We start from the raw sequence: 23,074 nt of genomic DNA, 5'->3' as shown, positions 1-23,074 counted from the left end.
AGGCCCGAGTGATCTGCACCCCCTCCTGTGTTCTCTCCCTCTACCTGTGGCCCAGGGATCCCAGGCTGCCTCCTCTCCAACAGCACCTCATCCCAACACCCCCCCCCCCCAGGCTGCCCCTGCTGGCCTCTGGGGCTCCAGGCTGCTCCTGTTACAGCCACTCTCCTGCTATCGAGTCCCACTCCTTCACCCCTTCAAGTCTTTGCTCATCTGTCACCTTCTCACTGGCACCTGCTTTGATGGCCCTTCTTAAAATTTCACCCCCAGCCTCCTCAATTCTTGAAAGTCCTCATTCTGCTCTGCGGTTTCTTTTTCTAATCTCCTGTACAGTTACTTGTTTGTGATGTGCGCTCTCTGTCTCTTCCCTCCCCCACCAGGACGGGGCCTCCATGAGGACCGGGATCTTCCTGGATTTTTCACTGAGTATTCCAAGTGCCAAGAGCTGAGCCCGGCACACCAGAGGACACTCAATAAATATTTGTGCAGTGAATTGAACCACTGAGTGCAAGAACCTGGTCGTAAGATTCTCCTGATGATGATGATAACTTTTACTGAGCACCTACGATATGCCATTCACAGGCCTAAGTAATTTTATTTAATCTCCACAAGCCAGATGATATAAATACATTTATTTCCCCTATTTTTTTTTTTTAAAAAAGTCTGAGGAATAGAAAATTTCTATAATTTGCCCCAGGTTATATGACTGGAGAGTGGCAAAGCCAAAATTTGAACCCAGAACTGAATGTTCAACTTCTCTTTCTTTCTTTCTTTTTTCTTTCTTTCTTTCTGTATTTCTTTTTGGTACTAGGAATTGAACCCAGGAGCACTTTATCACTGGGCTATATCCCAGTCATTTTAATTTTTTTATTTTGAGACAGAGTCTCCCTAAATTTCTTAGGGCCTCACTAAATTTCAGAGGCTGGCCTTAAACTTGCAATTCTCCTGCCTCAGTTTCCCGAGTTGATGGGATTACAGGCGTGCACCATCGCACCTGGCTCCCCCACTATTTTTATACATTTCTGGAGTGAGCATATATTGCTACAACTTTGGAGGTAATTTGGCTGCAGTACGAGTAGCTTTACAAAAAGATATGCTCATACTCTTTATTATAGAAAACCGATTGTGGATATACATATAGGTCTACCTACACTGTCATTTGTTATAACAAACAAGCAAACAAGCAAATAAAAAGCCAGAATAACCTAACTGGTGCATAGTAGGGAACTAATGTAAAAAAGAAATCATGGTTCATTTAGTGGAAAGCTATATATCAATGATAAGGAGGGCTTAAAGGAAAGTACAATGATAAGGGACAGACTTTGCACCACGTGTTAAGCATAAGTGACAATAATAGCAAAATAGAGCATAAAATTTGGTACATTTATAATCCTGTAGTTTAAAATATCACATTTTTATTATAACTTCCTAATTTAAAAACACAGTATTTATGCATTAAAAATGGCTGAAAAAGCCAGGTGTGGTGGCATATGCCTAAAATCCCGGTAGCTCAAGAGGCTGCGGCAGGAGGATTGCAAGTTCAAAGCCAGTTTCAACACTTTAGCAAGGCCCTAAGCAACTCAGTGAGACCTGTCTCTGAATAAAATTTTTAAAATGGGGGATGAGGCTGTGGCTCAGTGGTTGACAGTGTGTCTGAGTTCAATCTCTGGTACCAAAAAATTTAGAAAAAAATAAAAGACTTAAAAAGCCTGAAAGATTTATCCTTAACAATTCATAATTGTTCTGAAGTTGTGATAGAAGTGATTTTTTTTCTGTCCTTCATAAATTTCTGTGTACTTCTATACTGATAGAAAGTTATTTTTAAAGGAGTCCCTTCCTCAACATCAATATATGCTTTTACACTTATCAGATACATTAATAAAGTTTATGACAAAATTACACATTCCTGGATAAGTGATATGAAAGACTAGATCCCCATGAAAAAAAACTGAATGGATTCTAAGTTAGAATATAATGATTGAATTTCACACATTCCAGGCTCAAATAGATGCACTGTATTGCCATATCTTTATCTAGGTAAGCTGCACTGAACCATTTCATTTAAGCATGCTAGGTTTTCACAGTTTCAATAAAGTCTAGCCTTTTCTTCCCCCAATTATTTTGGAGATATGCCCACGGTAGTATTACATTCTACTTCTCTTTGGAGCGTGTGGTTCTTGAGAAGAGTGTAGTAAGTATCTTATTCCATGGCACAGAGCACCTGAGAAGTTGCTTCAAGAACACTGTAAATAAAATGTGTTCATACTGTGTCACTGCATTAAGAAATTACTGTATTAATCTGCACATTCCTGAGCAAGTACTTACATATAAGTTGTCTTTTTTAACTCAATTCCTGGGCAATTCTCTTGTTTACTTGGAAAACATCACTGCTTTTTTTTTTTTTTTTTTTTTTCCCTGATTATAAGCCCTTTTGAGAACTGTCAGAAATCTACTTGGTACAAATAAGTACTGTGGGGTTTCTTAACACCCACAATAAGGCTAATGCCAGGATGATTAGTTAGCTTACTCAACAAAGAGAGAACAGGATGCATTTAAATTTGCACATGGAATGACTTGAAAGATTCCAAAAGGTTAAAGTTCCTAGATTAAGAGTCATGCAACTTGAAATTGCTTTTTTAAATCTATAATTCCTGAGGCCTCGAGAGAATCTCAGCATTCTTGTGGGTTTAGAGGTGAAATGTTTCAAAGGATTGAGGATGAATTTATTCACAGAGAGGCTGCATGGGGAGTGGAAGAGCCAGGGTGGGGGGGGCCACAGCGAAGGGAGCACACTCGTGCACACTTGAGTCACACTCAAGACTGTTCTCACAGCGGCTGTCGCTCAACCCTGAGAAGAGCAGTAGGAATGCCTGCCCAGACCAACGTGGCCCAGGAGGAGGGATGGCCTCTGTGTTCAGAGTTTGGCATCAGTGTGACAAAATACCTGAGAGACCTCATAGCTTCAGTCCACAGTCACTGGGCTCCATGATGTGGGGCCTGTGGTGGGGCAGGACATCATGGCGGGAGGGCGTGGTGGGACAGAGCCGCTCACCTCATGGTGGCCAGGAAGGAGGAGAGATACAGAAGAGAGGAGAAGAGGAGAGCAGGGTCAAGGATGAGATGTAGTCCCCGAGGACACACCCCAATCCCATCAACTAGGTCCCCCACCTACAGTTTCCACCATGTCCCAAGAGGCCATTCAGCCAGGAACCCATCAGCAGACTGACCCTTTGACAAGGTCAGAGCCCTCACCACCCAAACTCTCCCCCACGTCCCCATTCCTAGGCATTTCCCCATGGGGGGCCAACCTTCAACACAGGAGCCTCTCTGGAGGACACTTCTTGTCAAAACCATAACAGCCTCCAACCTCAAAACCGGAGACACGACCGGAGGCCTGAACCCCACGTCTAGAACTCAGGATGGGAGTGGAAGGAGAAGGGCACTGATTTTGGAGCAGCCCAGGCCCCAGACATAGGGCTAAGAGGAGAGGAATTCACACGTGGGAACCTGGGGACCAGCAAACATCAGCCAGACACCCCAAACCCCGGGTCCGAGCTGGGAGTGAGCGGCCGCCCCTCACAGCGCCTCTTCCCTCCCCCGGCCGTCAGGGCCTCTGGCCTCTCTCTTCAGGCCTTTCCTCCCCCAGTTTTTCTGCAGCTGTGGAAATGCCCCCTGGAGGGTCCCTCTCCAGGGGCATGAGCTGTAGGGAGCCTTCGGGCCAGAGTGCCCTGGTTTCTAGTCCTCGGGGAAGGCCACCGCTGTCCTCCCAGGTGGCTCCTGAGAGCCGCAGCTGGTCATGTCTGCTGCTCTGCTGGACCTGATCTCACCCATTTCTACTCGGGGCACGTGGAGGCTTATCCTAGGTCCCTCAGCTAAGGCCTAGCAGCAACAGGACTTCAACTCCATCCTTCTTTTCTCCAAAACGCAGATTCTTTTAATTCTACCACAGTGCCACATCTGAGTTCTAGTCCTAATAGAAAATGTTAAAGATTTTCCCTGAAATGTGGCTGGAGGTCTTCACTAACCAGGAAGCTGGTTTCAGCAATTCTGGTTCTTAAGTTTGCTCCTTCTTTCTTTCTCCTCCATCCATTCTTCCTTTCCTCAACTCTTCTCTCTCTCCCTCTCCCCCCTTCCCCTCTCTCTCTCTTTATTTTTTGGTGGTGCTGGGGATGGAACCCAGGGCCTTTGCACATGAAGCAAGCTCTCTACCAACTGAGCTATATCCCCAGGCCCCTCCCTTTATCTTTTCTTTCTTCCAGTCTTAAGGGAAGCCTCACCCCCACTCCTTAACCTCCACCATCCATGTCTCCGCTGTGGACAACTGAACTGTAGAGACTGTCTGAATGCCCTGGGTGGGGTGGCACTGAGGACGCCAGTCCCCAGGCTGCCCCCACTTACCCCCCCCCCATCCTGTGCCCTTTCCTGATCTCAGTTTCTTCCCCTCGTGAAGAGAGATGAAGAAGGATGTTCAGACGAATGGATGCAGGCAGTGGGCCCTCCCCCTGGGGCGCTCTGGGGAAGGGAGGTGGAGTGGAACACACGCTGGAAGGTTTTTCAGCTTTGACAATGTGAGCCGGGGCTTCTTCACCGACAGTCATCACGGAACAGAGAGGAGAAGGAGGCTAGAACGGAGGCCTGTGGAGCAGAAGTGTGAGGGAGGGAGGAAGAGCTGGTTCTCAGCAGGGGGCCGAGCTCCACCCTCCCTCCCCTGCAGGGCAAGTGCTGCTGGCTTCTGGCCCCCTCTGGCTGCCCAAATCTGCCAGAACCTACCATGGAATACCTGAGCCATCAATAGAAGGGCTGAGGTTCAGGAAAGCCCACTCAGCCATTTACCAATAAAGTACTAGTAGCCCATGGGTGGATCAAAGGGACACAGTCACAAGGCAGGCATAGCCACGTGTGTGAGAAGGGTTTTTCCTACTCATATCCTCATTCGAGTGGCTGTGAATCAGAGACCTCAGATTCAGCATTGCCTCCTCCAGGAAGCCTTCCCTGACTTCAAGGTGGCCAGGGCAGGGTTCTTCCTCAGTCAGCCTTCAGTCAGCATACCCAGCAGTACATGAACCTGGAGGGCTCACTCTGTTCATCCATCCATCTCTCCGCCTGCCTGTGTGCTCCCAGAAGTGTGAGGCCCAATGTGGAGCAGGCCTTCAGGATCTGAGGCACCTACAGACTTCAGGAGGTAGGGTCATTAGTGGTTATGTTCAAAGGCTGGGAGCCAGACTTCCTGGGGCTGGATCCTGCTATTAGCCCATAGTAACCGTGGCCTCAGTTTCTCCATCTGTCACATGGGGGTGTGATTGACCTCTGCCTCTTTACAGACTGTCGTGTTAGGTGCTTGTTTTCAGAGGTTGGCTCAGAGCCAGCCACTAGGCAGAGCAGGCAGCCTGTGAACAGGGTCACCTTACATATTATTAGGTAGAGAAAAAATTTTGGAGCAAGAAACAAATGAACTCTAGTTCAGTCCCTGCCTTTGTCTTGAATCCAGATTTTAGAGACGGACTCATCTCAAGTCCTGCCGCTCCCCGGGTGACCTGTGGTGCGTCCTGCTTTCCTGGAAACTGCATTCCGGTCATTCGTTTCAGCTGGCTGAGCTGTGACCAAAGGCTCACGGCTGCCACATGCCCAGAGTGGGGTGGGTCAGCTTTGGCATTCCCGAGGGATTGACGACAGAGGTCCAGTCCTGTCCACTTAAACTCAGGCGACATCATCCCACTTCTGTCCACTGAAGGACTTCTAGATGGCTTCAGATGGAACAGGGTTCATTTCCTGGGTGCTTCCAGATCTCTACACAGTTCTCAGAGTTAACCTCCCCACTAAAAGACGACTCCTTCCCACGCCCTGCTCATCCCTCCACTGTTATTACCTCGTCAGTTCTCAAAACCCATGAGATGGACAGAGCAGCCCCTCTCGTATAGCCAAGGAACTGGGAGCCCAGAGAAGTTAACTGAATTGTCCTGATTGCCCAGAGAACAGTGTGATGGCTCCCGGGCTCTTGAGACTCTATTTTACAACACATCTTGGAGATGCAAGAAATAATTCCTTCTTTAAACCTCTCAGTACTAAGCAGAGGCTGTTGATTTATCCACCCTCCCTTCTTAATTAATAACAAAGCATCCAGCTTTTAAGGAGGCACATGGGCACCTAGGATCAAGACTCCACCCCCAGCCTCCCAGCAGAGAGTTATGGCTACAGGATTAAACTGTGGCCAGTGAGGGAAAGTGGAAATGTTGTGTCCTCAGCAAAATAAAACACCTGTCTTCCTCCTTCCTGCCGACGGCCACGTGGATGTGGCGGCTGCCCCCTCAAGCAGCCATGCTGAACCAGGAGTTGGGGGCAAACTGTGTTGAGGATGGCAGATAAAAGAAGTTGCTAGATTCCCGATGCTGTGGCTAGACAAGCCCACTTCTGTTGGATCGCACCACGCTTCGATCATGTGAGGAAGAGATGGATTTCCACCTTGTTTACACATCTGTCACTTTTAGGTGAACCTCACTTAGAGGAAACAAGTGATTTCTGTTGCACCGAGGAAAAAAAACTCCTAGCTCCTGGGCTAGGGGGGACCCAGCCCTGGATCATCCTCTAGCCTCACCTTGCACGATCTTTCTTTTGTTGGCACATCTTTAGCCCAGTCTCCTTTTTTCTCACATGCTGTTCCTTCTGCCTGGAGTGCTGTTCCCCTGGATAACTCCTGCTCCTCCCTGGGGTCTCCATCTACAAGCTCCATCCTTGTGAATGGAGGTGACCCTTGACCAAATCTTCTTTTGTTCATTTTCTTTCCTGTTTTTCTTTTCTCTTTTTTACAGCACCTCGGTTTTCAATGCGGAAACACGTATTTGATTGCATGCTTATTCTAATTTGTTTAATGCCTCCTAGACGTTAGCTCTGATTTCCAAGGGGCCTCACTGCTGTATCCCTGGCCACACACAGTGGCAGACTGGGGTCTCCAAAGATGTTGGTGAGTATTTCCCACCCATATGCCCTTCTGCACCCACCACCCTCCCATCTCCACCTCCTTGAACCTGGGTGGGCCTGGTGACAGCTTTCATGCATAGACCGGGTCCTGAGTAACGCTGTCCTATTCTGTGGATGATTGCTTGCTGGCCTGGAGTCTTCGGCCTTCACCTTTGGAAGTCAGCTGCCCTGTGAGATGTGCAAGTGTCCTGAAGCATCCATGCTCTGTGAAGCCCACGCCAAGTGGAGATGGCCTGGGAGGAGGACACCCCATGGACAGGGAGACTCCAAGGAGCACTGAGGTGCCTGCCTGGGAGGGAGCCATCTTGGATGTCCAGCCCTTGAAGACTCCAGCCCCAGCTGTAAGCTGACTGCAGCCCCTTGAGCCCCCAAAGAGAACCTCTCAGCTGATCTCAGCCAAGGCCCAAACCGTGAGCAGGAATAATGTATTGTTCTTAAAAGCCATTTTGTTTTGAGGTGGTTTGTTATGCAGCAGTCAATGCTGTGAACGTTAGCACAGGGTGGACAGTTGGTCGGTATCTGTCCAGTGAATGAGTAAATGAATAATGTCTGATTTTGTTCTTCTCATTCTTTGACTGCTGGAAGGAAAGGTGCCCAGTCATTCCGAGACAGACCTAGCACTGGAATATCTTCCGGGGTGGAGATCTTGCCTGGGCCACCCACTTTCATGGAGGCCTGTGACTTAACTCTTGCAAGACAAATGTAAGAAGAGCAGGTCCAGGAGTGGAGGGTACAGTACTGGCAACAGGGCTGGGACATCAGCAGGTCGTCACTGGCCGCTTGGCTTAGCGTGGTATGTGTTATCTTCAAGTCTCTGTAAACACAGCTGGAGGAGTGTCTGAACAAAGGTTAGGAAGGGCCAAAATAGGAAGGACAGAAGATGCAGAGACTCAGAGGGGAGCTTGGCCAGGGCTTTCTCTGGGCAGTGGGGTCACAGGCAATTTGAAGTATTTTCTCCCTTTTGCTCGTCTGTAATTTCTAAATACCCTTCAAAACATGTCTTACCATTTTACCAAACATAAGAAATAAATTAGACTTTAGTTGTGCTGTGAACTTTGCAAAAGGCCCAAACTACCCAACAAACTGAAATAAAGACAAAAGAGTAAGATGAAATCCCAGGCACCCAAATGACATTTTCTTTCTCAAAGTTAAACTAGAACCTACTGCATGATCCAGGAGTCCCACTCACAGCTGGGTTCACCTGCAAAGGAAAAGAAATCAGTATGTCAAGGAGACATGTCACTCTTGTTCAACATCAAGATACTCACAATATCTATGATGTGGGAACGACCTTGTTAGTGTCCATCAACAGGCAAATGGATAGAGAAACCGTGGTCACTGTATACAGATGAATACTAGTCAGTACTAAAAAAGAAGAATCTGTCATTTTGACACCATGGATGAGGTTAGAGAACCCTGTGCCAAGCCAGATAAGCCCAGAAATACAAACACGGCATGATCTCACTTACACGGGGACATTGACACATCCAATTCACAGAAGCAGAGAGTGGCCTCTGGTCATCGGGGCTAGAGAGGAGACCTGAATGGGAAAGGGGCGACTGGTCACATGGTACAAACCTTCAGTTAGACCCGAGGAAAAACTTTCAGTCATCAATGTGTGGCACAATGACAATTGTTAATAATGTTGTACTATTTGTTTCCAAATGGCCAAAAGTAGGTTTTAGCACAGAAACCAGGGGTATGTGAAGTGATGAGGATGAGAGCTTGATTTAATCATTCCACAATGTATATGTTTATTATAACCACACATCATCTCCCAGAAATACACAGAATTATTAGTTGTTCAGTTAAAAATAAAATAAAAATATCATTAAAAATGACATTCCCATCAGCTATTCATCTCTTTCTTTCTTTTTTTATTTTTCAAGGCTTGAAGGCCTTTATATTGGGAAATAAACAAGTAACTGTATCCCACAGTGGCTTTTAAAGGTCGAACGAGCTTATAAATGCACGCCAGGAAGGGGGCGTCAGGGGCGTGCAGCTGCCTGAACCTGTGAGGAGCCTGTTCCCGTCTTTGTTATCCACGGGGTATTTGCTCAGCTCAAGCCATCCATGTCCCCTTCTAGCAGCATCTCAGATTCACTGTATCCTCCGATTTATAATTATCCAACATCAAGTTGCTCTTTGGAAACTATTTTCAGTCATTATGCTCACTGGTGTGATTAATTACACCTTATTAAGAGACCAATATGCAATCTCTGGAAGTCTAACCTTTCTAACGGGGGGGGGGGGGTGATTTTCAACTCAGTCAGCCTGGGAACCATTTAACTCCAAATCACCCCCAGGGATCCTCCCCAAGTAGGCAGCTCAGGATTTGGAAATCTGATAAGAAAAAGATAAAAGAAATTTAAAAGCTAGAAAAAATAGTTTGCAAAGGGAATAACTCTTCGTGTCCACTGAGGACCTCCCAGGACTTTCTTAAGGGTGAGTTTACAATTATTAAATCTCATTTTATTCTACAGGTACTTATTGACTTCTTGTCTGAGTCAGGAGCTAGTTGGGTCACTGGCTGTTCATAACGTATGATATGCATCATGTATTCACTCAGCAAGACTTATATATATATATATATATATATATATATATATATATATATATATATATATATATATATAATTAGTTGTTCAAAACATTACAAAGCTCTTGACATATCATATTTCATACATTGATTCAAGTGGGTCATCAAGACTTTAATGAGCATCTATTATGGACCCAGCATTGTTCTAGGTCTAGATTCTTGTGTTACATCAACGCATAAAACAGACAAAACTCCTTCCCTTGTGGAGACTTTATTCTAGTAGAAGGGAAGCATAACAGCAAGACCCTTCTTACAAAAGCAAATAACAGAGTATATTAGAAGGTGACAAACACTGGGGAATTAAAAAGTAGAATAGGATAAAGGGCATGGAGGACCTGTGTGTGTGTGTGTGTGTGTGTGTGTGTGTGTGTGTTCAGTTTTGCAATCATTAAATAGTGGGATGTAGTGGGTTAATACTGTCCTCCCTAAAAGATGTATCCAATTCCTAATTCCTGGAGCCTGTAAAAGTGATCTCATTTGGAAAAAAGATTCTCGCATACATAATTAAAGGTTTAAAGCTTTGAGCATCCTGGATTATCCAGGTGGGCCTTAAATTTGGCGTTACACAGCCCCTAGACAAGGAGCACCTGCAGCCTCCGGAAGCTGGAAGATGCTGGGAAGGAGTCTCCCCGAAGCATTTGAAGGAGTGTGGCTCTGCCAACACCTTGACTTTGGGCTTTTGGCCTCCTGGATTGTAAGAGAATACATGTCTGTTATTTTAAAACTACCCAGTTTGTGGCAGTTTGTCTCCACAGCCCTAGAAAACTAATACAGGTGGTCAGAGTAGGTCTCATGGAAAGATGATATTGGGTGAAGTCTGAAGGAGATAGGGAAACCAGTTGTGTGTGTCCCAGTGTGAGGAATAGAGGCACAGAGGCCAGCATGGCTGGAGCAGGAGGGGTGGGAGGGACAGGAGAGAGAGGAGACTGGGACAGAGAAGTAGCCTCAGGTGGAGGGGAGGTGGCCGGAGTATGCTGGGCCTCTTAGGGCGTAACAGGGCCTGTAAATCACCCTAAAAGTGCTGCTGCAGAGCACCTGTTGCAAGTCTAATGCTGCGTTGTGGGTTCTCACCTACACAACTCTGCCTTCCTCACGAGGACCTCATAATGCAGGTTTCATTTCCCTGACTCTGTGGATGGAAAACTGTGTCATTACCAAGGTGCATAATTAGAAAGTGGTTGAGCTGCGCCTGGGTCCAGTCCCTCTGCCCTAAAGCCCACACTTTCTCCAGCTCATCCCACAATCTTACAAGCAGATACTCACCAAGGATGTAATGACCTGGGCAATAGTGATGAGTGACACTGCTGCTTCCAGCCATCATAAGAGCAAGTCCCAACCCAGAGCCGACCGTGCATTACCTCATCTACTCTTCCACAAACCCCAGGAGGGAGGACCGGTTAGGATGCTTCCCACTTGGCAGATGAAGAATCCAAGACTCAGAGAGGTTATGTAACTTATTTAAGTCACATGACTAGTAAATGGTGGACCCAAGTTCTGAGTCAAAAGCAGCTGGCTCTGGACTGTGTGTAGCCTTGACCTATGATTGTCTTCTCATTTACTGAACATTATGTTTAAAGCCCTGTCATAGGCAGAACAATTGCCCTCCCCCCAAAATGTCCAAATCCTAATCCCGGAACCTGTGACTATGCTAGTTTACATGACAAAAAGGATTTTGCAGGTGTGATTACATTAAGACCTGGGACTATTCTGAACCCTAACTATTTACATGATTCCTTCAAAGCGAAGTCTCCCAGGCTGTGGAACAGGTGTTACATGGGAAGGAGAGTCCTGTGGAGAGTGATGACTTGGATCATGATCTCTGATTGCCTCAGAGCTGTGGCTGCACTTTGCTTTGGGAGCTTTCTGTGCAAAGGTACAGGACAAAATTGCCCAGGGGCAATGGTAAAGCCCTGACTGAGGAAGTTCTGTGCAAAGGTATGGAACAGTAACAGTCTCAACCTTGAGCTCAGACACCAGCTGCCAGGGATAGAGAATTCTGAGCATAACAAGATAGCCACAATATATCTTGCAAGTGCTGCAAATTTGAAGCCTTTCTACTTTGTAGAAATTCTGGACAATGGGCTTCCTGGGTGCAGCAGGATAATAACAGGATGTTCCTAGCACTGCAACAGTAAAATATCTACAAAAATGTTTTTAGTTCTGTAACTTTTTAGTGCACAAAGGACAATGCCCCTATAGTTTTAATTTCCTAATTGTGAGACCAGTATATAATAAATGTGCTGCACTAGCTCTGGGTCAGTGTCCCACCTGGCCCCAGATTTCTCTCTATAAATGTTGGTGAGTCTTTCTTAATCTCCCATTGCCCCTCACTGGTTTCTGGGGTTCGACCATGCAGGTTGTGGCAGGGTACAAGATACCATGTGAGAGGGGCTTACCCTTTGAGCTGCTAACTTTGAAAAGGGATGAAGCCTTGAGCTCAGAGTAGTAGGCAGACTTCTGGAGCAGGAAAGGCAGGAAAATGGGCTCTCCCTGCCAGCCCCTCCAAGGAAGCTCACCCTGCTGACCATCTGGTATCCACCCAGGGAGATAGTTGGCCTGGCCTTCTGGCTTACAGGACCAGAAGGCAGCATGTTTGCAGTGTTTTGAGCCATTCACTTTGTGATTATTTGTTACAGCCTCAATAGAAAATAAATATGAGCACCTACTATGTGGCAGCACTGCTGTAGGCACCACGGATGCATAAGAAGGAAACCGTGGGACAACCCCAGGATCCTGTGACAATGGGGGAGAGAAGCAGTGTGAAGGCAGCAAGGGCCTAGGCAATCCCTTCTCCTCACAGCCCCAAAGTGCAGACAGCAGCCTGAGCTCCTGGAGAGGGGGAGGTTGCATCCTTTTCCAGAGCTTTCTCCAACCAAGTTCTGGGCCTGCAGCTCTGGGCCCTGGGGAGACCCTCGTGTTGCTCGGCTCCAGCTCCTTGTCCTCTGCCTGCTCAGCAGCACCTGAGTGGCCAGAGGCTCTGGGTGTGGAGTCCCAGGAGGGCCAATGGAGTCTCCCCTCCCTTTGCTTTTCATGTCCCTTCTCTCGCTCTGGGACAGCAAAGGGTTTACTGAGCCATGAGTGTGGCCTCTTGTTTGAAGCAGTCTTGAGTTTGATTTCAGCTCCTTACTCCTTGACTTCTCAGCCCATCATCTCCTCACCTTCAAAATGGGCATATGGACACTCACTTTACAGCTGCAAAGATATATGCACATGTTCAGGTATTTGTGAAAAATCACGGTGTCTATCAATAGCTACTGAAGGAAGAGGAGTGGAGGTGGGAGAGCATGGGTTTCTCAATGTTATCACTGGTTGCTGAACCAACCCTGAGATTTCTTACCTGTTGACTATTAAACAATTGACAAATGTGCTTATAGCTTAAAAAAAAAGCCCATGTGAATGTAAAATAGTGATCACTGAAGGCCAGGAAAGGTGGGGGTGGTGGGTGGTAAGAGGAAATTGGGTATGGGGTGTCAGGCACAATCAGAAAAAATAAGTTCTGGTGTGCCTCAGCACAGTGAGTGAGTAGAGTTCACAACAACCTATTATATATTTTATGAAAAACTGGAAGAGAGGAGCACTTGATCTCCAAACACAAAGAAATGATAAGGAGGAGGAAGGTGAATTGTTCTGATTTGATCAGTCCATGACGCTGTCTGTATGTTTTGAAATATCACCTGGTTCCTCATTAATATATACAATTATGACACACTAATAAAAATGAATTATAAAAGGCAGTTTGCCTTAGAGCACTGTTGGATTTCTAAATTTCTCATAACTGAAAATGTTCCTAGGAGACACAACAAGCCTGTACTTAATATTCCCTTACCAGTACTGAGCTTCCCCATGTAGCTAAATTCATTTCTTTCCACTATAAATCAATTATTTTCTTCTTCTTTAGTCTAAGCAGACAAGGAGGCTTGTGGGGCCCCAATCTTTGTTGTAGTTCCGCCTGTCAGATACGAGGTGGCTCTTGTCAAGGGTTAAACTTGGCTATTTGATCCTGTTTGTGGGACCTATTGCCTGATGTTGGCTGCGAGGACCAGATTGTCCATGCTTGGCCGGAACTCCTGGTGCCTGCTTTGCCACGGCTGTCTGCAGCAGACTGCGATGCCAAGAACAGGGATGGCCAGCCACCACCGCCAGAAGTGGGTGGGCAGCATGTGTCCTGCTGCCTTCCCTCTTGGCCAGCTGTGCTGTCCGTCCTCCAGCCTTCACTGGACTCCACTCCTCACACGGCCCAGCCCGTGGGTTTGCACAATTCTATCAGAAGCCAAGGGGCAGGAAAATCCAGGTCTGTCTCAGCCACAGTGACTGTGACAGCTAATTTATGCATCAACTTGGCTAGGCCACAGCACCCACATAATGTGGTCAAACATCATTCAAACATCATCATATTTCTGTTAGGGTATTTTGGGATGAGATTAACATTTAAATCAGTGGACAGTGAGTAAAGCAGATTGTCCTCCCCAGTGCAGGTGGGCCTCATCTGATCACTTGAAGGCTGATCTCCTTCAAGCAAGAGGACTTTGAGCGAGGGCCTGCAAACTTGAACTGCATCATTGGCTCCTTGCTGGCTCGAAGGCTGCTAGCCCATCTTGGCAGAGTTTGGACTTGCCAGCCTCTGCGATTGTATGAATCAATTCCTTAAAGTCTCTCAATCTTACCCTGACCTTACCCCTCCACCTTCATATCTACAGCAGTCACCCTGTTATGGTTTGGATGTGAGGTGTCCCCCAAAAGCTCATGTATGAGACCATGCAAGAAGGTTGAGAGGAGAAATGACTGGATTATGAGAGCCTTAACCCAATCAGTCAATTATCCCCTGATAGGGATTAACTGAGTGGTAACTGAAGGCGGGTATGTGTGGCTGGAGGAGGTGGGTCACTGGGTGTGCCTCTGGGGGTATATATTTTGCAGCCGGCAAGTGGAGTCTCTCTGCTTTCTGATCATCATGTGAGCCACTTCCATCTACCACACTTCCACCATGATGTTCTGTCTCACCTTGTGCCCCAAGAAATGGAACTGGCTGGTTATGGACCTCGGACACCATGAGCCCCCCAAATAAACTTTACCTCCTTAAATTGTTTTCGTCAAGTCTTTTGGTCACAGAAAAAACCAGAACTGACCAAACACCCCCCTTTGCTATGGATGTCCATTCCAAGATCCCAATGGGTGCATGAAAACTTAAATAGTACTGAGTGAATACAAATTCCAACACCACAGGGCATCGCTCCCAGGGCCCTCTTAGATACCCAAATCTGCAGATGCTCAAGACTCTTAAATATGATGGCATAGTATTTAAATATAACCTATTCACTTGCCCACTGATATTTTAAAACATCTCTAGGTTACTTAACATACCTAATACAAGATAAATGCTATGTAAATAGTTGTTATGCTGCATTTCTTAGAGAATAATGATGGGGAAAAAGCCTATATAAGTTCAGTAAAGATGTAATTTTTTTTCCTTCACATATTTTCATTCCACCACTGCTTGAATGAACAGATACGGAAACCTGTGAATACGAAGTATTGACTAAACTATATATTCTTCCCTCTACATACTTAACTTACAATAAAGTTTTATTTAAAAATTAGGTATTGCAAGAGATTAACAATAATAGCTAATAATAAAATAACACAATTGTAACTATGCTCTAATAAAAGTTATGTGAATATGGCTTTTCTCTTTTTTTCAAAATATGTTACTCTATACACACCCTTCTTGTGATGATGTGAGATGATACAATGTCTGTGTGATGAGACAAAGTGAGGTGGACGACAGAGACACTATGATATAGCTACATAAAGGTCACTTGAACATAAGCACTATGATACTGTAAGAGTTGATCTGACAAAAAATATAGCTATAAATGCAAATGAATGGGTAAGTAGCATATATAGTGTGGATACACTGGACAAAGGGATAATTCATGTCCTGGCAGGATGAAGCATGATAGTGTGAGATTTCATTACACTACTCAGAACAGAGCACATTGAAAACATGCATTGTTTATTTCTGGAATTTTCCATTTAATACTTTCAGGCCATGGTTAACCAGGGGTAACTGAAAGCTCAAAAAACCCGAGTTGTGGATAAGGGGAACTACTATATTTGTTTCTCCAGAGAATATATGTATATATATTCTGTTTCTCTGGAGAACCCTGACAATTTCAATAACCTAAGCCAACTTTCTGTCTTATTTTAGCTTTGTATCATGGCAGTGTATAACATATAAAGCAATAGACAAAATAGTATTACAAACCCCGTGTTCCTAGCACTCAGGTTCAACAACAATTAATTTAGGGCCTTTATTTTTTTACTACCCACTTAACTATCTCCTTTATTATTTTGAAAACAACCCAAACATCAACATTTCATCTACACACATTTTGGTGTATATCTCTAGAAGTCAATGACTCTTCAAAATATAAACAAAGATCATTAGCACACTTAAAAAAACAATTCCTTAATATTATCAAATATTTGGTCTTACTCAAATTTCTACCACTTACCCTTTTTATTAGTTATATTATGCATTTTTTTTACTAATACAAAAGCTGGAGAATATCATGCTAAGCAAAATAAGACAATCCCAAAAACCAACGGATGAATATTTCCTCTGATATGTGGATGCTAATTCACAATAAGGGGGCAGGTAGCTAGGGAAGAATGTAGATACTTTAGATTAGGCAGAGGGGAGTGAAGGCAGGGGAGGGGGTATGGGGGTAGGAAGGAGAGTAGAACGAATCAGACATTGTTACCCTATGTACATATATGATTATACGACCAGTGGGATTCTACATCATGTACAACCAGAAGTATGAGAAATTATACTTCATCAGTATATATGATATATCAAAGTACATTCTACTGTCATGTATAACTAATTAGAACAAATAAAAAAATTAATACAAAGTAGCATGTACTCATTGAGGAACTCTTGGAAAACATTGAAAAAGCACATTGACTAAAAATTAGAATCACCCACAACTGTTGGGGCTGATGGCAGCCTCTACGGTGTCATTGTAAAAGTAGAAGAAGAGTCTTTCCAGTAGGCACAGCCTGTGCCGAGGTGCCAGCCACCGCTGTTCCCTCCAGTGGATGCCATTGTGCCTGCACAAACTGGGCCCCTGTATGCTCATGGCCCGAGTGCTCCGTCAGTGTTTACATTTTGGAGTACAGCCTTCCAGATTTTGTTACAGACATATGCATTATTTTTGCATAATTGCTTTCATACCGTGCATTCTGTTTTGTAAGCAGCTCTTTTCACTTAGTAGCAGACCATCAACATTTTTCCATGTCATGAAATTTGCTTCCAAACTGTGACTTTCTATGACTATATGGGGTGCATTGTATGGCCAGACAACAATAGGCTTAAGCGACAGCCAATTGTTCAGACCCTTTGCTGGGGGAATGCAATGCCTGTCTCAGGCAGATAAAACACAGGCAAGAACGGTGTGTCTCAATAAAAAAAAAAAAAAAAAAAAAAAGAACTGTGTGTCCCTCTTGGTAGAACATTCAAACAGGCAGGGAAATTTCTGCACATGCATTGCAAGATCATGAGGCTTTAAATTGGTTCCACCTGTTTGTTTGCAAAGAAACCAGAGGTATGGTTCCATTTAGTTCAACTCATGCCTTGAAGGCCACGGGGGTGGGGGGACCGCCCCCTGACGTGTTTAGATTCTTAGCTCTTCCATAGTAAACAAGAAGTTTCAGCAAAAAGCAGAGAGGCAAGAAAAAATGGAACATACTTTTTAGGACAGTTAGACCTAAGTTATGTAAACAGGAGATCTGGGGTTTGGGAGACCAATCTGGGATGATGGGTGAGGCTGACAGAAGGCAGCAGGGGTGGGGGTCTCTCTGACTGGCACTGCTGGGTGGTAGAACAGCCGCACAATCATTCCTGGATGCAAAACCCCCCTAATTGCCTTGTAGGAAATAGCATCACAGACTCAAGGAGCTGGCTAATGGATTCTCGGAAAATTGCCAGCTCATAATCTCCATCTCTTGAGAACTAGGATAAACACTGAGGTCAATTGCAAAGTGTCCATTTGCCCAAACCCACAACCCACAGTCAGCCAAATCCCAAGCTAGTGTTTTCTATGCCGGCTCTTATCGTCTTTACTGAGTCCACAAAACTAAATGACTCAGTTTAATGAAGTCACTGGGACAGGGTGAGGTCACAAGGCAAATGTAAACCAGGAATTCCTAACCCCAGAGACTATTCCAATTTTGGTGCCTTGAAATCCCTCATATGGTAAGGTCACTTACATGCCGCCAATCATCAGAATTGTAGACGACAGCCCAAAGAAGGACTTAAGGGGGTCCGGGATGTAACTCAGTGGTACAGTGCTTGCCTAGCATGCACGAGGCCTGGGTTGGATCCCCAGCACCACCAAAAATAAAAAATAAAAAAGTAAAACAAAATAAGTAAATAAAAATGCTTAAGAGGAAAAATCTCTCTGATTTTGCATGAACATACAAATTAAAGTTAGATAAGAAGCCCACATCACTGGGCCTTGATTGAGAGCTTTTCTCAGGATGAGAGGAGGTGAAGAGCACCAGATTCTCCTCAAAGATGACTGACAGGCTGAACAGGACCTGCTAGTGCTCTTGAACCCCAACCCCATCATTTCTCATGCTTCCAAGAAACTGCATTCTCTTCTAAAGGTCACCCAGTTCTTGTGTCAGAAATGCTATTGGATGGGATATGACTTTCCTAGGATTGCTGTAACAAAGTACCACAGCCAAGGTGGCATAAAATAACAGATTATATTTCTTCTCTCAGACGTCCAGATGTTTGAAGTCTGAAATCAAGGTGTTGGCAGGGCTGTGCTCCCTCCAAACACTTGAGGAGGCTTTATTGAGGTGTTTCTTGGCTGGTGGCTACCTGACTCTAACCTCTTGCTCCATCTTCACATGGCCATCTTCCCCCTGTGTCTGGGTTCGGATTCTGTCTTATTAAAGGGACACCAATTATAGTGAAGTAGGGTCCACCCCTCGGCTCAACCTGATTATGTCTGCAAAGGCCCTCTTTCCACATGAAAGTCATATTCACAAGTACAAGGGTTAGGATTTCAGATCTTTAGGAGGATACAATGCAACCCATAATAGTTGGAAAGCTAAAAGATCTAAATCACCAATGCTTTGTGGTCCTATGCCATCACTTACCATTCCTGGGCCCCAGGTCCCCTCAATCTGTCCCCACAGACACCCTCACGGCCTGCAGATTCAGAGCTGTTGGAAAAAGAGACTAAGTTCTTTCAGATAAGTCAGAGCCTAGACTCAGGTGGAAAGAGTCTGCCAGGCTGGGAGCTGCAGCACAAGCCTGAGAGGTAAGACCAGGACAGTGAAATCTGAAAGGGGCTTCCATCCTGCCAGGGGCTTCCATCCTGGCAGACTGGGTATGCCCAGTTGAGAATGAAGGCACCAGACTCCTCTGCAGTCCCTGGCAAGTCCCCTGGTGATGCGAGCAGCCAGGCCAAGAAATGAAGAGCAGCCAGCCATACTGTCATGGGCCTCTTCCCTGGTCCCACAGGCTGCCAAGTTCAGGGACAGCATTCAGGATCATCAGTCCTAAGGCCCCCGTGAGCAGTCAACCGCTCAAAGCTCATCATGAAACTGGCATTGGCAGGTGAGACCCGGTTGGCTCGGACACCTAGTGTACTCAGCCCAGGCTAAGTATGCCTGGCCTGGGCTCCGCTGAAGTGTGGGGACAGGCAGGGTGCACAGTCAGTGAGTGGGTGAGTGGGTTTCAGCTCCGGGTGAGACTGAGGGAACTTGACATGTTATTGAATCGAGGGCCGCAGAAGGTGAAGCCTGGGCCTCCACACATCCCAGGAATGCGGATGTAAGGCTCTCCGTGTGTATCTGAGGCTGACAGGGTTTGACAGTCCCCATCTGGGAACAATAACAGGGAAACTGCAGGCCAGGCCCTGCAGCAGCTGCCGCCTCTCTCCGGGCTTCGCCTCTCTCACCCTTCTCTGCGCTGGGCACCCTGTGAGCTGGGACAGTGCAGGGAGAGGGAGGGTCCCGCCTCTCCACGCAGTCCTGGGCTGCAGGCGGGAGGCCTGGAGGAGGCTGGCGGGGGCTGGCCCTCTCGAATGCTTGCCATTCCAGAGCAGTGGGCTGAAGACAGTCCATTTCCCTCCCTGGGAGACCTGAGTGGAATGCCACGGGAAGGCGATTTGGGATGCCAACTGATCACCCAGCCGGCTGCCGAGCGTCTCTGAGCATCAGGTGGCAGAGAGACTGGGGGGTGGCCTTGTGTTTCTGTCACGTTTAATACCTCGGGCTTTCTTTGTGTGCATGGGGGAGGGAGCTTTCATCTGTGAAGTTCAAAGCACTGTTCAAAAACTAATCCTCACTCTGATCTGAATTTTGTCGTGTAACTAAACTGATTACAAGAGTTTGGTGAATCGGGGTGTGCTGCGCCCCTTGGACAGATTTCCGCATACTTTGCCCAGGGCCAGGGAGTGAGGTGGGGGCTGGTTTATGGTACAGAGCAGGAGCAGGAGCTGGATCAGGAAGGAACCTCAGTGACTGTACCGCGCAGTGTGGCATCGCCTGTTTCCAGTGTGACACTGCGGGTATTGGATGTGAGAAGACATACGTGTCACTCCCAAATCTCGTCCTGAGCTCCAGAACAACATCTCTGACTGCTTCCTGGGCATCTCCACAGGCTTCCAAACACAACCTGCCCAGACTACCCCTGACCCTGCACCCTCCTGCAGCACGTCCCCCAGACCGCAGCCAGCTGCTGGGACACTGCCCTGGGCACTTGGGAGCCCTTGTTTCTGTTCTCTTCTGCCTCTGCCCCTCTTTCCATAGGACATGCCACCAAGCCCAGGCCAAGCCCTCTGTCCATGCTTTTATTCCAGGAACTCAGAATTTTCTCCTTAATAGCTCTAGTTTCTCCCACGTCCCTTGTGGATCTCAGCCAGTTAGTGCTGCGATTGCAAGGGTGGTAGGGAGTTGGGGCTGTGCAGACTGGGGAGCCACATGCCCAGCTCCTCACAGTGCAGGCAGAGGAGCCAGATTTAGGCTACTGGCTTCCATCAGTGGCAAAAGGTTCTAGTCTATCCCCTAAGCACCATGACATATAATCCAGAGTTTTAAAGCCAGACACTGATGCTCATGTTTGGACCCTTCCTGTCATCCCAAATAGATCCTTCAATCAGTCACCAAGATCCCTGATGCCACCTCCAGAAGAGCCCATGTATGCATCCCCTTCTCTCCATCCAAACTGCCCCTTCCTCTCTTCTGTCCTCCTGGGTGAAGCAACAGACTGGCCTCCCTGCCTCCACACCTGCCTCTCTATCATTTGTTCTCTACATGGGGACCAGAATGATCTTTCATCTTCCCATCTTGTCATTTGTTGGTTACTCATAATCGGAACAATCTGTACTTGACCTTTAGCTCTCAACTTGTAGAGCTGCCAGGGAGCTTCCTCTGCAGCCTCTCCGCTCCCATGGTGAATGTGAATTGTCTACAATGTCCAGCAGACTATGAGCATCATCGGGCTGTGGTATTGTTTGTGTTGGTTCTTGAGGCCACGACACCCACCTAGCATGATGCCTTAGGCAAGTTGGATGCTTGACAAATGTTTGTTGGATGAGGATCCAGAGAGACAGCGTCATTGCTAGGTCAGAGGCAGACTGGTGTGGACCAGCCAGATAACTGCTCAGACCACCCGTCTTTTGGAGTATTTGGACATTGTTGTGGAGCCAAAGCACCCTGGGAAATGTATGGTGTTTGTTCACTTTTCATCACTGTCACCAAAATACCTGATGAGAACGACTCAGAGGAGGACAGGTTTATATTGGCTTATGATCTTAGAAGTTTCGGTCCATGGCTGGCTGACTTCATTGCTGTGAGCCCAAGATGAGGCAGAACATCATGGCCAGAGAGCATGTCAAAGAGCATGTCAGAGGAAAGCCACTCAGCACACGGAAGCCAGAAAGGGGTGGGGGAGAGGTGGGGGAGGGGGAGGGACAGAGAGAAAGGGGACCAGGCATAAGACATATCCCGCAGGGCATACCCCAGGGAGCTACTTCCTCCAACCACGCCCCACCTGCCTGCAGTCCCTACCACTTCCCCGTCGTCCACTGAAATGATTAATCCATGGACTAAGCCATGGATGAGGTCAGAGCCCTCAGGATCCCACCTTCCCCAAAGTCCCACCTCTGAACATTACTCACTGGGGACCCAGCCCTCAACACATGAGCTTTTGGGGAATGTTCCAGATTTAAACCCTAACACATGCCAACATGGAACTGACTCTATTTGCCAGAATTCCCCACTAGGGAATGGTATATAACACAGTGAGGGGAAATCATTTGATATTCTCCAGGAAATATTTGAGTAACGAGGGTACTTTATAAAGTACTCTTTTGCGAGGTGGCTGTGCAAGTTTGGGGCCAGATCAGAGTTTTGGAGGATCTGGGATAAGACATTCCCTGAGGGCAGGTTGTGCTGCTCCTAATAGCCCCATTCTCCCCACTCGCTCAAAGCACTGTCATTGTCTTCTATGTAGCACAACCTCCTTTGCAGCTAGGTGCAGTCATGTGTCTGAGCTCTCACTATTGAAAAGTAAGCAGATTTGATGTGGGACTTCCGAGAAGGTTCTATAAAGGGGAGAGCGTGCGTGAATTCTCTCTGCTCTTCCTTGGTTGCCTGGAATATGAATGCAGTGGCTGGAGCTCCTGGCAACCATATTAGACCACGAGGAAACCATGAAGAATGGAAGCAATAAACCAAGACAATGAACCAGAGAGAAGAAAGAAGCCTAGGTCCCTAATGAGTTTATGGAGCCACTCTAAGAACTCTCTGGACCTCTGTTTGTGTGAGACAGAAATAAACCACTTACTGAAGCTAGGTTTCTTACATAGCAAAAAAAAAAAAAAAAAAAAAAAAAAAATCAATTCCTCATTCAGTCTAGTACCAAATGATTAGCTTGCCCTGGGATCCCACAATTCTCAGTTCTGCTCCTGGCCCTTGGTCCAGGACTCTCCTCCGCCTCCCACCCTCTGCTTCCCTTTTCCCATTTTGGCACAGCTCTAGGCACCCAGTGTCTCCTAGGAGTTTTCCATGACCAGCTCCCTCCACCTTGGCAAGATGCCCCCAGTGCTGCCCAACAGTGATCAGTAGAGCAAATTCAAACATAAGCAAGACCCTGCAGAGGCAAACAGAGACTTTCTCAGAAGTTTGGATCTTTTTGTTTGTTATGAAAATTGTTTCCTGGAACAAGTTGGTGAAATGTGATGGTTTCCTTGAAACTGCAGACACAGACTACCCAGCATGCTCAGAGCACTCTGCACAGTTCTTCCAGGGATCCAGGGTGCGAGGCAGAAGTGGGGAGCGGAGGAACATCATTCTTCCTGGGGGAAAGGGGACATGGGGAGCCAGAGGCACAGAGGTGTAATTTCCCCCCCTGACATCTCACTTCTGATGGCACTATTCTATTTCCCATCATGTGACCTCAATCTCTGTCCGTGGCTG

The 23,074-nt window shown here is 46.5% G+C and overlaps 1 pseudogene; it reads left to right on the top strand.

Moving 5' to 3' along the window:
* LOC113181487 (MAP/microtubule affinity-regulating kinase 3-like) overlaps positions 1-19,806 on the top strand; it is a 47,416-nt pseudogene extending 27,610 nt beyond the window's left edge.
* Positions 19,807-23,074: the final 3,268 nt, after the last annotated feature.

Source organism: Urocitellus parryii, chromosome 10 (genome assembly GCF_045843805.1).
Source record: "Urocitellus parryii isolate mUroPar1 chromosome 10, mUroPar1.hap1, whole genome shotgun sequence".
NCBI lineage: Eukaryota > Metazoa > Chordata > Mammalia > Rodentia > Sciuridae > Urocitellus > Urocitellus parryii.
This window is presented reverse-complemented; position numbering and strand designations above follow the sequence as displayed.